Source organism: Pteropus vampyrus, unplaced genomic scaffold, assembly GCF_000151845.1.
Source record: "Pteropus vampyrus isolate Shadow unplaced genomic scaffold, Pvam_2.0 Scaffold11, whole genome shotgun sequence".
Classification (NCBI taxonomy): domain Eukaryota; kingdom Metazoa; phylum Chordata; class Mammalia; order Chiroptera; family Pteropodidae; genus Pteropus; species Pteropus vampyrus.
The window spans coordinates 18,845,394-18,860,790 of NW_011888792.1; the positions used below are offsets into that span (position 1 = coordinate 18,845,394).

A 15,397-nucleotide genomic window follows, 5' to 3' on the forward strand; every position below is an offset into this window, starting at 1 on the left:
TGTTAACTCATTTTACATTAATAGAAACCTTTTTTCCCCATGAAAAATTGAAACAGAGAGGTTCAATAACTTTATTGAGATTACATATTTGTTAAGAGCAAACTGGAATCTGTCTAAACAATTTAGTTTCAGAACCTGTACTCTTTAACTACTATGCTATCTTCCCTCTTAAAGGCTATTATTAATAGATGACAGCTATTACATGATTGGATATAAAGTTGAGTCTTAAGTTTCCTGGTGGTACTTGCAAAAGCTGAAATGTGCTAAATTGTTTGATTTTCATTGTGTAAAAATATATTTATGAAATGGCAATGAATTAACCTCCATATAATAAAAGGAGATTCAAAATTGTTTTTGAAGTCACCTTTGGTTTCCCAGTAGGGCATATGCCCCAAATTACCTCCTCATTAGGTGACTCATTTCAGTACCAATTTTTATTAATCTAAACTTTTTTTAAGAAGACAGCATTTTTTTATTGTGATTATTCTCCTCTAACCTTCAAGTTTTAGCAACAGAGCCAACTGATGTGTCTTTCAGAATAAATCACCTTTGGCCTCCTGTAGCCATTCCTCCATCTCTTGCTTTTCTTCCTTAATTGTTGAAGTTTTGTAATTGTGATGGTTAATTTTATGTGGCAGCTTGGATGGGCAATAGTGTCTAAATATGTGGTCAAACATCATTCTGGATGTTTTTATGAGGGTAGTTTTGGATGAGATTAAAATTTCAATCTGTGGACTCTGAGTGAAGCAGATTGTCTTTCCTAATGTGGGTGGGCCTTATCTGATCAATTGAAGTCCTGAGTAGAACAAAAGACCTACTTCATCTCAGCTAGAGAGAATTCTGCCAACAGAGAGCCTTTGGACTTAACTGCAGCATCAGTTCTTCCTGGACCTCTGGCTTGCTGGCCCACCTTGAAGATTTTGGAATTTCCATCCTCTGTAATCATGTGAGCCAGTTTCTTACACAAATCTCTTTATACACACACACACACACACACACACACACACACACACACACACACACACACACACACATATACATCCTAATGGTTCTGTTTTTCTGGATAACCCTTACTAATATAGCAGCTTTGTGCTTCAAGGGAAGTTAGTACTTCCTTTAGCTGTAGGAAGTGAAAATGAAATGTTAGAGAAACTGTGCTGGAGACATTTTGGGAAATGTTTCCTTGGTGATAAAAGAAGAGACCGTTTCTTTTATTACTTTGGACTTCATTGGCTGGTGAGACACCAGGACCAATCCTGGTCATCTTGGGATGAGAGGAGAAAGCAGCCAAAGAACAAAGGGATTGTGCTCAGGAATGCAAAGCAGGAAGCTGAGAGATTCTAGTTGCTTGCGATATCATTGAACTGCTGAATTAGCCGACCTAAGAACCCTGAGTTCAGAACTTCTTGTCATGCAAGATAAAAAATAACTATATTGTTTAATCAATTCTAGTTGGGTATTAATTTTATTTGCTGCTGAAAAAATGGATGTTAACCACAATTCTTTGTCTCTAAGGAGTTGAACAAATGGATCTGCTATGTGTAATTATTAGATATTGATTACCAAATCAGATAACAATTTCATAAGAATACAGGGTCGAGGCAGTTAATATATTTGAGTGTATGATAAGGAATGGTGGAGACTCTACTGTACTTAAAGAGAGTATAATCTGTCTAAAGGGGAAGCTACTCAGTTTCTATGAATTGTTACCATTGGAAAATGCAATCCTGGTACTGTCGGGCTTTTTGAATTTTTGAGAGAATCTGAAAGTCTGGACTTTTTTTGAAATTTTCCAAATTTTTAATGTTTATAATTTATTCAATTTATAAAAAATAAAACATGAATGGGCCAAATAATCAAGGTTGACGGCCAGAGTCCACCTATAAGCTTCTAGGTTGCATTTGTGATATTAAAGTGGTGAATTTCTGTCAAATATAATGATTTCTTGTTTCATTTTGTGTTATTATAACTAATGACCTCCCTTTGCTATATAGGTAGCAGGACGAATGATCTCCTATCCATTCTTGGATAGTGATAATAAGACCACATTACCTGAATGTAGGAGAATGCTTATCTTCCTATTTGTTTTAATTTAAAGCATTATAAAGCAATTATGATATAAAATTTAAAAGACAGAGGAATGTAGAACAAATATATTTTTTTTGCTATCACTTAACATGATATCTATTAAGATACCACTTGCTCTACAGAAATTTTCTATGATTTCTTACTGTCATTTTATTTTGAAATATGCTTGCTGAATTAGAAAGACAGTCTGTCAAAATTTAAAATTTCAATCAGATGAATATACAAGAATTTTTACGCAGGCTCCACCAGCATTTATTTGACCCTGGGAAAATTATTTAAGCTTTGAAAGCTATTTTTTCCCATCAGTAAAATGTGAAAGTTGAGAATGAACATCAGGAACATCCCTTTCAACTTTAAGATATAATGATTCTTGGTTTATGTCAGTAGCACACAAATTACATTTTGGGAAGAGCTGATGATACTGTTTTTTGTAACATTAGTCTGTAGAAAAAGAATATTGCCTTTTAAATAACTTATAATGAAGTCAATCTGTGCATTTATTTAAACTCTTAAACTTGTTCAGGGTTCCCACTTGAATAACATTTTGGGGGTGATGAGTTCTATGTGTTCTGTAATCAACAGGAAATGAAGTGTGTCTTTTTATTTATTCCCAAATATGGATTTTAAAAATGAACCCAAAACATCAAAATATTTACATTTACATAAATTGTCCTCATGGGTGGGATTATCATACCCATTCATAATTTCTTTGCTTAATTAAAAAAACATTAAATCTGTACAAGTATAATGGAATGGATGTAGTGATATCGTTATTCATAGTAGTGATGAAAAAAAAAATAGCAGCAACAATATTATGCCAGCATGGTTTCATTTATCAAAGATGATTTACACTTTCCAAGGCGACAAGTTTTCCAAACATACTCCAAAGGCATTCTGAATTTTCCTTTTAATTTGCTTATATCTCTTTTCAGGCTCTTGGCTAATTATGCCAAATTCTATATATCAATTTCCTATGTGAATAGAACAAATATATATTAAACAGAAGTTTCTTACTGAATATGTACACAGAATTTATTGACTAACAAATAAGAGCAGACTCCTTAGGAAAGGAGAATGAAATCAAAATACTTCCAACACTGAGCCTGGGTGTTCACAATGAGTTGAAATAATCAAGTCTTCATCAGATATATAGAGTTCTCACCTGCTTGAGAATATTTTTTATTAATGTAGAGACTTTGATGCCCTTCATTTTATATTCTAGATGTTTAATGATCATTCCTGTAAAACAGAAATTTTAAGGAAACACTGTCCCAAATTGGTTTATTTTTAGGTTGAAATATTTTAAAATGTTATCCTCTTCTGCAGTTATGTTTTGTTATCTACAAAATTAGGAGATTTTTAGAGATCTGGGAAACAGTAAGGGTGGAAGTTTTTGTATTTATTAAATCTAAATAAAAAGGTCCTACATTTGATTTCTCAGCTGGCAGTTCTAAACTAGATCATTTATATTTGTTAAAAATTGATTTTTTACCACGGCTAAAAAGTTTATTTATTTTGTTTGTCCTCAGTCATTCCTTTGAAATAAAATATATGGTGAAGGAAGGAAATTTAACTTTGGGTGGTAAACAAACAATGCAATATACATATGATATATTTTGAATTGTATGCTTTAAACCTATATGATTTTATTAACTAATGTCACCCCAAAAATTTAATAAAAAAATAAGTGATACAAATCAAAAGAAAAGAAAAAAATATGAAGTTCTTTTATGAAATTCATATAATGTATTTACTTTTTTTTTTTTTTTGGCAGCTTTGATTTCCCAAGTTATTTGAATATGGCCTAGTGATCCCATCTGACCGAGGTCCTTAAATCTCCTCCAGTTGAGCTAAGAAATATCTCAGAACTCATTAAGAGGTTACCTGCAGATTATATTGATTTTTATAAATTGCTTCTTAAATTATAGTGGGCGGCATGACACACATAAACATCATTGAGATCAGGAAATATTTGGATAAAATTAATACTTACTAGTAGTTGTCACAACTATTCTCTGATACTGTACCATGAGTATTGTCCTTCGATAAATTATTTAAAATATAAATTTTATCTTCATTCTCATTGCAGGTATATGTTGAGTAAATTATGTTCATTATTATGTTACAGATGTCAATCTTGGTGCCTAAAATACTATAATCCTTCCAAGGTCAATTTTACTTGTCCACAGCCATTGCTGAAGAATCTGACCTGTGCAGATGATGGAACTCTGCTCCCTTGATTTGATTGATTGGGAAATAGAGAAGTAATTAGTGGTTAAGAAGGGAGCAGAAGCTAAAAGATGTCAAGAGATAGAATTAAAATGCTGAGTGATGATCACAAGCCAAAGTTTTGAGGAGGCAGTAGTCTGAATAAGCAGAAGTTACAAAGGGGAGAAAGGAGTGCAGATTTGTCTCTAGTTGTATAAATAGCGTTATTAAAGCATGTACTTAGCAAGTAACAGAATTAGGGTAATACCAGAACACTGGTGTAAAGATTCTACTGTGGTTTTTTTTTTTTTTTTATCCTTCTGGGTACCAGAAGTATACTGTGTATCTTTCTTTGTATTCTTACAGTACACTTCTCATTAGATAACTCAAGTTAATCTGTATATCTTGACGTACAATGTGATTTATTATATTTTTCTAGCAGCAGAACCAGTTTTAAGTGAAGTATATTTTAGAGCAAATGAAGTCCTGCACACTCGAGGCAATGGTGAAAAGCTAAAGTGCCTCTCACACTCTTCTCTTTAATCTCTCCATTCTGTAGACTCTCGTTCCCTCTTCCGATAGTTTAAAATCCACTAATCTGAACTAAAGATACAGATAAACCCATGAATAAATGATGAAAGAAACAGGAGGACATAGACACATTGAGGCATTTATTTCTCTTGGATTTAGATCATAATTTATCATGACTTCTATCATGATTCTTTGGCTGTGGGACTTCTTCCACACACTACTCTCATTCCTCCCATGATCTCACAAAATATCACAAAATTGTGTTCAACTATAATCTTGTCTCCGGCCTAAACCACTTCCTTGAACTCTGGACTCCTTTGTGCAGTTGCCTACCAACCAAGCTGTTTGTGTGACTAGTAGGCATCTCATAAAGTGTGGCAAAAATTCGTGTGTCATTTCACAAAACAGTTCTGTAGTTATATTGAACTTAAGAGAAACTGTGTTCTAGCAGCCAGTAATGTAAATATGTTGGATATTTATATCTGGTAAAGCAAAACATCATCAGACATTACATTAAATTAATATTAATTTTAATTTATTGCTTTCACAGCTTTGATATTTAATCATATGTTTTTGATTTTATATTATGTAAAGAGTTTATACCTGTATTTATGTTTTAAATATTTAAGTTATCATAAACAATTGACATTATCACTGGTAATGTAAAATGCTTTCTTTTTCTCTAAAATAAAGTGTCAATGAGAACCACTGACTGACACCATTATTGCATGCTGTTAATATTATTTATTTTGTTCACAGAATGATATTTTATCTGCAAGCACCCTAATAGCAAAATTATATATTTTTTTAATTGGACACTTTTAGGATGGGAGTTGTATGTTCTTGCTCAATAAAGTAGGATAAATTGATGAGGCCTTTTTTGATGGCGTAGAGTAGAAAAGCACTATTTAAAACCAAATAGAGTTTACAAAGATATTCCTTACATCTACTTTTCTTTTTTTGACTCCTACCAGGTCTTTGAAAGTAAAGGTTATGATTAGAGTGTTTGTTGGGAGTCATTTAATAATATGAATATGAAGCTAAAAGGTTAATCAAATATTACAGGTAGCATCAAATGTTACAGCTTTATGTTATTTACATAACATATTTACAGCAAACATGTTAATTTGCTGAAAATATTTGCTTTACTTGGAGCCAGATTTTCTTTTAGGAGTACATATATTTGTTGATAACAAGGAATGTATCAGTTTATCTTTCTTTCTACCTCCTCCTCTTTAATAATTGTGTTATAGCAAAAGGATGTAGATTATGTGTAATTGAAGGAAGCTAAAAGTGGAAGTAGAGAGGAACCAAGGAAATTATAAAATAAAATAGAATTTCACTGATAATGGTGATAAAAAATAAAACTTCCTCTTGTCACTAGTATTTCCTTTATGACTAGCAATATTAGTAGTCTCCAAAATTAAAATTAGAAGTGTTTCTGCTGTTGCATTTTATGTGATGATGGAGAGGTTGTTTATGCACGAAAAAGATTTCTTAAGCAGCAACCGTGTATAAGAAGACTGAACCTCTAACAGTTCATGCATAATTTTACCTTCACAAAGTCTTCAAAGTTTGTATTATTACCTTAGTTATCCAGACTGTGAAACACAGGTGCTGAGTAGTTAAGTAACATGTCCTGGATCAGACAATGTCTCATGAACTTAGGTTTCAGACCCAGATTTTTCTGGCTTCCAAATTCATACTTTGCCATTACATGTCTTTAATAAAAATGGGAAAGATGACCATGGATACCATGCATTTAGTAAAACATAAGGCTTGTATTCTTGGAAACTAGTTTTAAAGGTAATTCCTCTACTAATACTTTATTAATATTTGGAGCACTATTTATATTTTAAACCTTCCTAGATAACTAATTTAAAGATAACCACACACTTTTATATTTGAAATTTCCAGAGTATCACAAATAAAAGTTATTTTTTTGTTGCACTTTTAAAAGTATATATTAAAAAAGTTATAGTGACTAAATTACCTGTCCTCTTGAGATGGTTGTCTTTCGGAATTCTTAATTATGTCTTCAGTGTGCTTACAATATGTGGATCAATATACTAGTTGCTTGTTGTTTCTAACATTATCAGTGTATCAGTATTAATCTTGCTACTAGTTTCCAAAATTGGAGACATTGTTGGACCAGAAAATGACTGAGGGCTACTGTACTCCTTCCTTCATTTCTCTAGGCTACAGTATTCGATCCCATTATGTCATGATTATTAATATGAAAAGACAATTCCAGTATTTTTGGGGGGACCCTTGTGAACTTTGCAGTTATCAAGCAAAAGATGATGGTATGTGTCTCTTAAATGATGAAGTGGAAATTAAGGAACGCAATAGCCCCTTCCTATCCCTCCCTCTCCACAACACACAGACACACACAGCCGTTTACCACTGGCTTCCTGGAAACCTAGGGTCAAATTGAGTACACATTTGTTGTAACTAATCCCTATTCTTGGTAAAAAAAAAAAAAAAAAAATGCTTTCTCATCTTTGAAAGCTTTTTAATTCTTTTCTAAAATCTGTTTTCATTGTTTTCTACTCTGATGTACATTTTTGGTAGTATGCTTATAATTTAGACTGTCTCCAATTCTTCTTAGATAAAACATACATACTCTTTCCCTTGACTAATATAGCATTATCTTCTGTCAAACACAAATAAAGGATAATTTAGTGTCAAATCTATGAGGCCAAGGAAAATTATGACTAGAGAAATAATTTATGAGTGTATTAATGAAATTTATCATTGCCTTGCCATACTTCCCTATGTATCAATACTGCCTTTCAAAAAGCTGCCTAAAAGGGGCTGCTTTCTTAAACTTTCTTTAGAATATTACTTCCTAGCTGCTTGAAAAATGTGAAATGACAAAATGCAAAACGTGTGTATATTTAAAAGTTGATCTTCACAACTAAGGATAATAGTGGCTTTTGACTTATTCATTCCACACAGCAGTAGACAGGTGGTTATTGTACAACACCAAACATTCTGGGGCGAGATTTGCTGTAATAACACAAACCAACAGGTTTAAACCTCAGAAATGACCTTTTAAAGGGCAGGCATTCAATTTTAACAAAAATGATCAGTAGCAGGCTTGAGGGTAAAATATAAAAATTTAAAACCCTACAATTAGGCAGCTTATTTAAAAACAAGATGAAAGGCACAGATGGTTCATATTAACAAAAGCAAACAAACAAAAGACTAAACACAGGAGTATAAAATTAGCAATGGCAAGAGAGGAACTTTGTACTTTAACAGACTGACTCTACAATACATATCTCTTTATCAATCAGCATTTATTGGGCATTGGAGGTAAAATACAAATCTTTGCTTTAAATAAACCATCTAATAAAGGTGATAGAACTTACATCAGTTATATAAATTTATGTGCAAATGAAATTTCACCTATAAAATTATTCATACAGAAGTATGAAACAAGTTTTGAAAAAGATTAAAAAAATAATTTCATGCATGAATAGATACAAATATAGATGTAAATTGCTATGCTTCTGTATGATCCAAGAACTATACTCTCAATCCGTTCTTCTACCAAATTATGTAAAACTAAAGTATGGAAAAATGATACTTGTTTCCAAGAGTAATCAGTGCATTCAAATGGGACTTACAGTCAGATCACATTTATGAACCATCTACTGTATCTGTATGATACTTTATTAAAAGCTATGCGGAGTCAGAAGATGGTGGTTTGGATGAGGAGTTGTTTAGAAATAATGAGAATGGTTTTCATCCTTATGAGTGTAGTGTTTTGCGATTATAAATATGGCTGGGGATTAAAAAAGGAATGAGAGTGCATATTTATGTACTACGAACTACTCTTCATTCCCTTTTCCATCTTTTCTTCTAGGGTAGATTCTTCCTTTCACTTTTTAAAAATCTTTCTTTTCTTATATTTTCCAGATACTTACTAAACCCAGAGTGGTTTGAGTGGACGAAGTAGATAGTTGAATTGCTTATTGGGCAGCATTTTAGTTTTTCTTTTTTACTGGCCTCAATTCTTGACTCAGTTCTTAGTCGCAGTGGATCTACCTTTTCTAACTGTTTTTGTCTCTGTGTGGAAAAGGGAATTTGATTATTTTGCTTATCTGAAGGCTTGGAATCCTTGATTTTTTTTTCTAATTTGATGCCTGAGCAACAGAAGAGAAGTTGAGACCTCCTCAAATGCCAACTAACTGTAAACTTTCTTTTTACGAATGCCCTAGGCATTTGATTGTTGTCCTTCATAGATTCTTTCTATGACAGCATGTGAGGCTGTCAATAGGAAGCTAATCTATTTGATCTCTTAAATAAAGTGGATGGTTTCAAGGACACCTGCTTATGTGGAACACTATTCTATGTCAAATTGCTTTTATTAACTTATTTTATAGATTGAAAAACTGAGTAACATAGAAACTTTAGTGACTTTCCAGCACCACTCAGCAAGTCATTGTCAATATAACAGAGACTTCTGAAACTGAATGTAAAGCCTAACAATCAGGCAATTTTGTATGTGCATTTTTTCTTTAATTTTTGCCCAGGCCTCTTTTGGGCTCCATTATATTTTCTATGGTTACCTGTTTCTTTCAGCTGGTCACACTTCAAAAGCGCCAGCTCTCAGAAGTAGTAACTCTGGGAGTGGCACCATTGGCAGCATCTGGCTCATCATTGACCTGGAGACCCCGATTCTATAAAGCAACCCAGCCACACAAACGTACCTGTGATTGACCCACAAAATGCACTCACTCCATGAGGAGCAGTATTCATCTGATTGAATGAGTTGAATGGGCCAGGGGTAGTAATGTGTACACAGAAATTGTGTACCATATTTTTCTTTTTCAAAGCTATGAACTCCAATGATCAGAATAAAGATTTTTTTTTTTCAAGATTTCTCTCTCTGTCTTTGACTTCTCCACATATCTTCTCTGCTACATTAGCCCTGAATGAGCTGTAAATGGGATAATGTGGAACGTGAGAAGGTTAAGATATTTAAAGGGAACAAGGAAGGGAGTGCTGTTCTCTTCGCCACCATCTTCTAATGACTTGTTCAGTCTTCCAGGTGGCCAGCCCTGCCATCAGTACGAGCACTTTATACAGTGTACTCTTCCAGCTGCCAGTATCTATGTCATACCTACTGTTGCATTTAATGCCAGTCTGACAGGGCAGTGTTCACAAAATTTTTCTAACCTCAGGTTCAAAAGCAAAGCAAAACAGTTATATGATAAATGGATCAGAGCCATTTCCTTTCTCCCTTTGGAAAGAAATACTTTTTTTTCTTTTTCCTCAGACAAGCAAGAGTGAAGGCAGACTTGTTGTGGGGAAAAAGATAAATCAAGGAATTTCCTTGTGTTTTAATCAATATTAAATGCTTTGACATGTTTTCTACTGGGATGGCGGAACTGGCGTTGTTATAGAGTAATTAGAGGCTGGTGCACTGAGCGTTGTGTATGCCCTTTAGCCAGATATCACAGGCACTTAAGCCTTTTTGTGTGTCTCTGTGGCAGGGGTCCTTCTTCCTGGTGGTGATGGAGAAGTATCTACAGATGTTTTCTGCAGATGTCTCTCAGCGGGGACTCCCTCTTACTGACTGCTTTCTCTTGTCACCTATTTCCTTTCTTTATTCCCATATGTATCCATTTCCTCCCAATGAACCTTTTGCTGCTGTTCCGCTTCTCACACCTGCCTCCTGGATCCCTTGACTCTGATTTAGCTTTGTCCCTTCTTTGCACCTGCAATCTGGCAAGAAGACCATCTGCTCTTTTCGAGATCTCTTAGTAAGACTTAGTTTTCAGTAATGTTTTCAGTACAGTATCACAATAGGTGCATTTCTAAAGATTAACAGTTGGGTATTCAAAAGGATAAAAAAATGTATGTACACACAAACGTAATAAAAAATAGTGTCTTAACTTTAAATCATCCATTAAATGTGAACTGTATGCTACATTTAAAGTCATTTATTTGTTTAATAGTAGTGACTAAAAAGGCCCACAAGTCAAAATTAGGAAGTTTGTGTGACCTGCAATGAAACAGTACATGGAAAAGTAAATAAATACATTACTAAAAATCAAAAGTTGGTTTGTTAATGTTGAAGCTGTGTTTTGTTTTACTAATATCATTAGACACATTACTATTATACTGGGAAAAATAGAAAAGTCTAATAAAGACTATTGGACCAGATGAGGTATCTTGTTCACAGAGTTTTAAAAAGTTCCATGCAAAGAGAATATATGCAGTGTTTTAAATTTATTTAAATCTCCTGGAAAATTATTTTCCTCTTACTTCTGTGTACTATTTCCACTCGGTTTTCCACAAAACTTCTTGTTGACCCATTCCTTATTCTCATACAACTGCTAGCTCCTATTCCTTATACTTCTACACTTATAGTCAAATTGTATAAGCCCAAATTATTAAACAAATGTTTTAAAAATTGTTATTTATATCAGTTCTCGTAGTCAAAGATAATCTGGATAAGTAACAAAGATTTATTATACGTATTTATTTTTTTAGTGGATGCCATATAGTTAAAACTGATAAAGGGCTTAGGGTGCATTAACCTGTAATTGTTTGTATATCCTATCTCTATTTTTTTTCTATCTCTGTGTAATTGTTCGCATATCCTATTTCCATCTCTAACTAGTTTTGGAAACTAAAAAGAAAAAGTATACATCTTGCTAAAGACAAGAGAAGCACACACTGTGCTGGAACATAAGAATTTGTACACATGCGGGGAAGGTATTCCAGGTTGTCTTTCTCAATTGAGAATCTTTTTTTTTTTTTTTTAAGACAATTCAAAAGTGTGTCATCAGCTTCTTAGTGAGAAATAAAGTGGAAACATAGAAGAGGTGAAATGAGGATAGTACAACAGAGGATAAAAATAAATACCAATCTTGGAAGCATTAAAATAATTCTCTAAGTGTATTTTTTCCTTGGTTTAATTTTCATTTTTTTGTTAGGAGACTTTTATCTTCTTAATAGCAATAAACTGATTGATCCCTTTGGCTCTAATTTCTATTCTGGGTGAAATTCATAACATGAATGAAAATCAAAGTTGTTTAGAAAATATTCCAGGTGTGGAATAGTTCTTTTGGTACTTGTATTTTTGTGTTAGATTGTTTGGGGGAATGCCTGAATTTGTGAACCCTGTGGATAACCACCATTTTCTTTGCCATATTTGACAATATGTTGCTGAAGATGTCTGTGAAGCAGTGAGAATTCTCCCATTTGCCTTTTTGATGCCTGAGGACAGAAGAGAAGCAAAGATGATTTATAATTATGTTCTGTATCCAGGATTTTTTTTGAAGGGGACACAACTTAAACTACATAATTGGGTGACTTCATTTTCATTTAGGGAGGAGAAATTAGCACACTTTATAAAAAATAATATACTAAGGGCAAACAAAGCTTTAATAAAATTCATTAAAACATTTTAAAAAGTACTTTAAAAAGTATTTTTTAACATGCTTTAAAAGTCCTTGGGTGGAAATGTGCTCATTTTCAGACACGGGTGCCTCTCTGGCATCATTATGTGAACACTAAAGGACCATCAGAGACACTCAAACCACCAAGGAGAACAGAGACTTGAGCTGAAAAAAGTGAACAAGTCTCTCCATGCTAGGGGAATTTTTTTTTTTTTTAATCAGATCTTTTTCTGCTTTCTAAGTGGTAAAAGAAAGTTTCAAAGTTCGTCTCTCTCATGAATTCCCTTACATGGGTTTCCCCACCTTCATTCTTTACCCTAAGGAAGTAGTAACTATATACTTGCATAAATCGCTGGTTTTTCACATATGCTGCAAAACCATATTTAGATATGATACAATATGAGAATAAATATTGATTAATAAACATTAACATATATCATTAACAGCTCAGATGGAAAATAATCATTGGATGTGTGTATTATTGCTATATATTCCTAAACATGTTTTCAGAGGGGCAAAAAACAAACCTGCTAATTATTTGTGGAGAAGGACTTGAGATATGAAGAAGGATTCATTTGAAGTGAATATAGTCAGGGAACTCTGGCCAAAGATCACTTTATGATGAATAATGATTCAATAATGATTGAACAAGATAGTGCAAAATGGGAAGGATTAAAACAAGTGGCCTGTAACCCATTTCTCTCCTAAAAATTAATTGCCAGAATTCCAGAGTAGTTGATTCCCTCCCAGTGAAAGGAGGCAAGTGACCTCATTCAATAGCATTATGGACATCTGGTAATTCTCCTCCTAATATTGCTAGCAGGAGAGTCCTTACCCATGAAATGCTCATAGGTTGTTTTTATTTTAGGACTGCCTACAGTAAGTAAATAAGTCTAGAATCTGCAGATTTATGAGACATCTTTTCTGGGATCTCATCTATTACTGTACGCCAGAAAGTTCACTGGATACAGGAAGGACGGGCTTTTAGGGCCATGTCAGATATCCCAGAACTCTCCCTTTTGTCTTTTGATTCTGGGTAAGATCACTGATTCATGTGTCTGATTTGGCAATCTAAACCTTTGCATTAACTCAAAAATAGCTTCTATTTAGTAAATAACTAAATTGGGAAACATACAATATTTTATCTCATTGGATTGTCACAGGAACCAAATCATTGCCATCATTTTACACAGAAAATAACTGAATTTCAGAGAGGTTAGCAATTTGCCTTAAATTACACAGTAAGTGATAGGGCCTGGCACCACGTTAGGCTCCTTGTGGGCAAATGAAAATATGAAACCTAGTCTCTATTTTTTTTCTTTTTTCTTCTTCTTCTTCTTCTTCTTTTTTTTTTTTTTAACTAATCCCCCATGTTCGATACAAATGGTGTTCCTGGTCCCTGCAAGTAACATGTCAAACTTTTGCTAAAAAGAAACCCAGTATAAGATTGCAGCAGTAGTAGGGGAAAGACTAAATCTGTATGTAAAAATGTCTTGTTAAGGAGGGTATTTAACTAGAGAAGAGACTGAGAAAACTTTGTAATTTCAAGAAATTTGAGGGAATCTGAACTTTGAGTAGCTAAGATAAAGACTAACAAAAGAGTGGCCAACTTGACATTCTGAGATGTATTGAGGAGACAGAAGTGTTTAAATGGGTGTTAGAAATCATTCTGTGCCATCTACTCTGTAGTGATATAAATCTCAGTCTGCAAAATCAGGTGTGCTCTAGTAACTTTACTTTTTATTACTTATTTTAAGCTACTCCAAGCCTCCGTTTTACTGGGTAATAGAAAATCTAAATGAATGCACAGTTTTCATCTCTTCCCTGAAGATGAGTCTGAATTCCATGAGACTTCGAAAAGCCCAAGCTATACACTAAGTTTAGAGCATCCTTTGGTGCTTGATATCTGCTGATCTGTACATCATCTTATTGGGTCATTGGTCTTTGCTTATTTTTCAAATCATTGCTGTGCTTGTGCCAAGTTTTAGTTTTGGCTAGTAGGTCTCTCTGGGTCGGCTAACTCCCCATTCTATGTTTATTTTCTTCCCACATCATTCAGGTGGACAGCAGAGACTGCAAGGTTGTCTGAGGCCCACTGTCCTAAACCCACCACATAGCCTCTGCTCCTGTATTATGTTCGGTGTGCAGGGGAATTCTGGGGTCTCCCCCTCTCTGAGCTTCTACTGAGAAGTGGGGTAGTTTCTCTGCAATCCGGACTTTCCCACAACTCTTTGGAATTGCTTCCCCCCTTTCTAGAGTCTTGGTCCAAGATAAAGGGCATGGCTAGTGCACAGGTAACTTTCTTAGAGACACATCAGTGTATAAGCTCTCTTTGCTTCTCTTAATGGAAGTGGAAATCTTAACTTTTACCTTCTTTATGTCCTTGAAACTCCTTAGGCCTTATGTTTTTGTCACTTTAAAGCTTATTCTGTGTTCTTCTGTCCCAAACTTTTCATAGATGCCAAATGTTTAGCTGCCCAAATGGGAAAAGTTTTAAGAAGTAACAAAAATAGAAGAAATATCATAATTACTTGTATTCTCTTACTACTTCTCATGTAAAGCTGAGAAATGAGAGGTGGAGATGAAAAAAGGGAATAAAATCAAGAAGCAGAACCCAGACTAATAGGTAGTTGAACTTTGCTTCCCTCCATGATGTCACAGTTACACTCAAACTCCAAGTACAACAGGGAAATGTTATATCAATAGTAATAATAATGGCTAACTTTTATTTATTACTCTTCTTGAAACTCTTCTAATTAATAATTTATGAATTATCTCATGAATCCTCATAACAACTCCAGGAGATATATATATTTTCTTCATTTTATAGATGAAGGAACTGAAGTTCAAAGAAGAACAGTGATGTGCCAAAGAGAGGCAATAACTGGTACGTGCTATGATATTGTACTACATCTGTTATATAGGCAACATGTCTGTATTAGTTATATGTTGCTTCATAACAAATTACCCTAAAACTTAGCAGCTAAACTCAGTAAACATCTTACATGGTTTCTGTCAGTCAGGCATTTTGTAGCAATTTAGCTAGATTGTTCTAGGTAAGGGTTTTTCATCAATTAGCAGTTGTAGTCTAGACTGGTTCTAGTCACCTGGAGGCTTGACTAGCAGAGCAGATGAATCCGCTTCCAGGG

At 33.9% G+C, this 15,397-nt stretch overlaps 1 long non-coding RNA gene across 1 annotated transcript in view; it reads left to right on the top strand.

The window, feature by feature from the left end:
• Nucleotides 1–15,135, top strand: part of LOC111731880 — a 127,084-nt gene extending 111,949 nt beyond the window's left edge. The window contains exon 3 of the long non-coding RNA XR_002777357.1: nucleotides 15,079–15,135. This is a non-coding gene — a long non-coding RNA (uncharacterized LOC111731880). The remainder of the gene's footprint in view (nucleotides 1–15,078) is intronic.
• The last annotated feature ends 262 nt before the right edge of the window (nucleotides 15,136–15,397 follow it).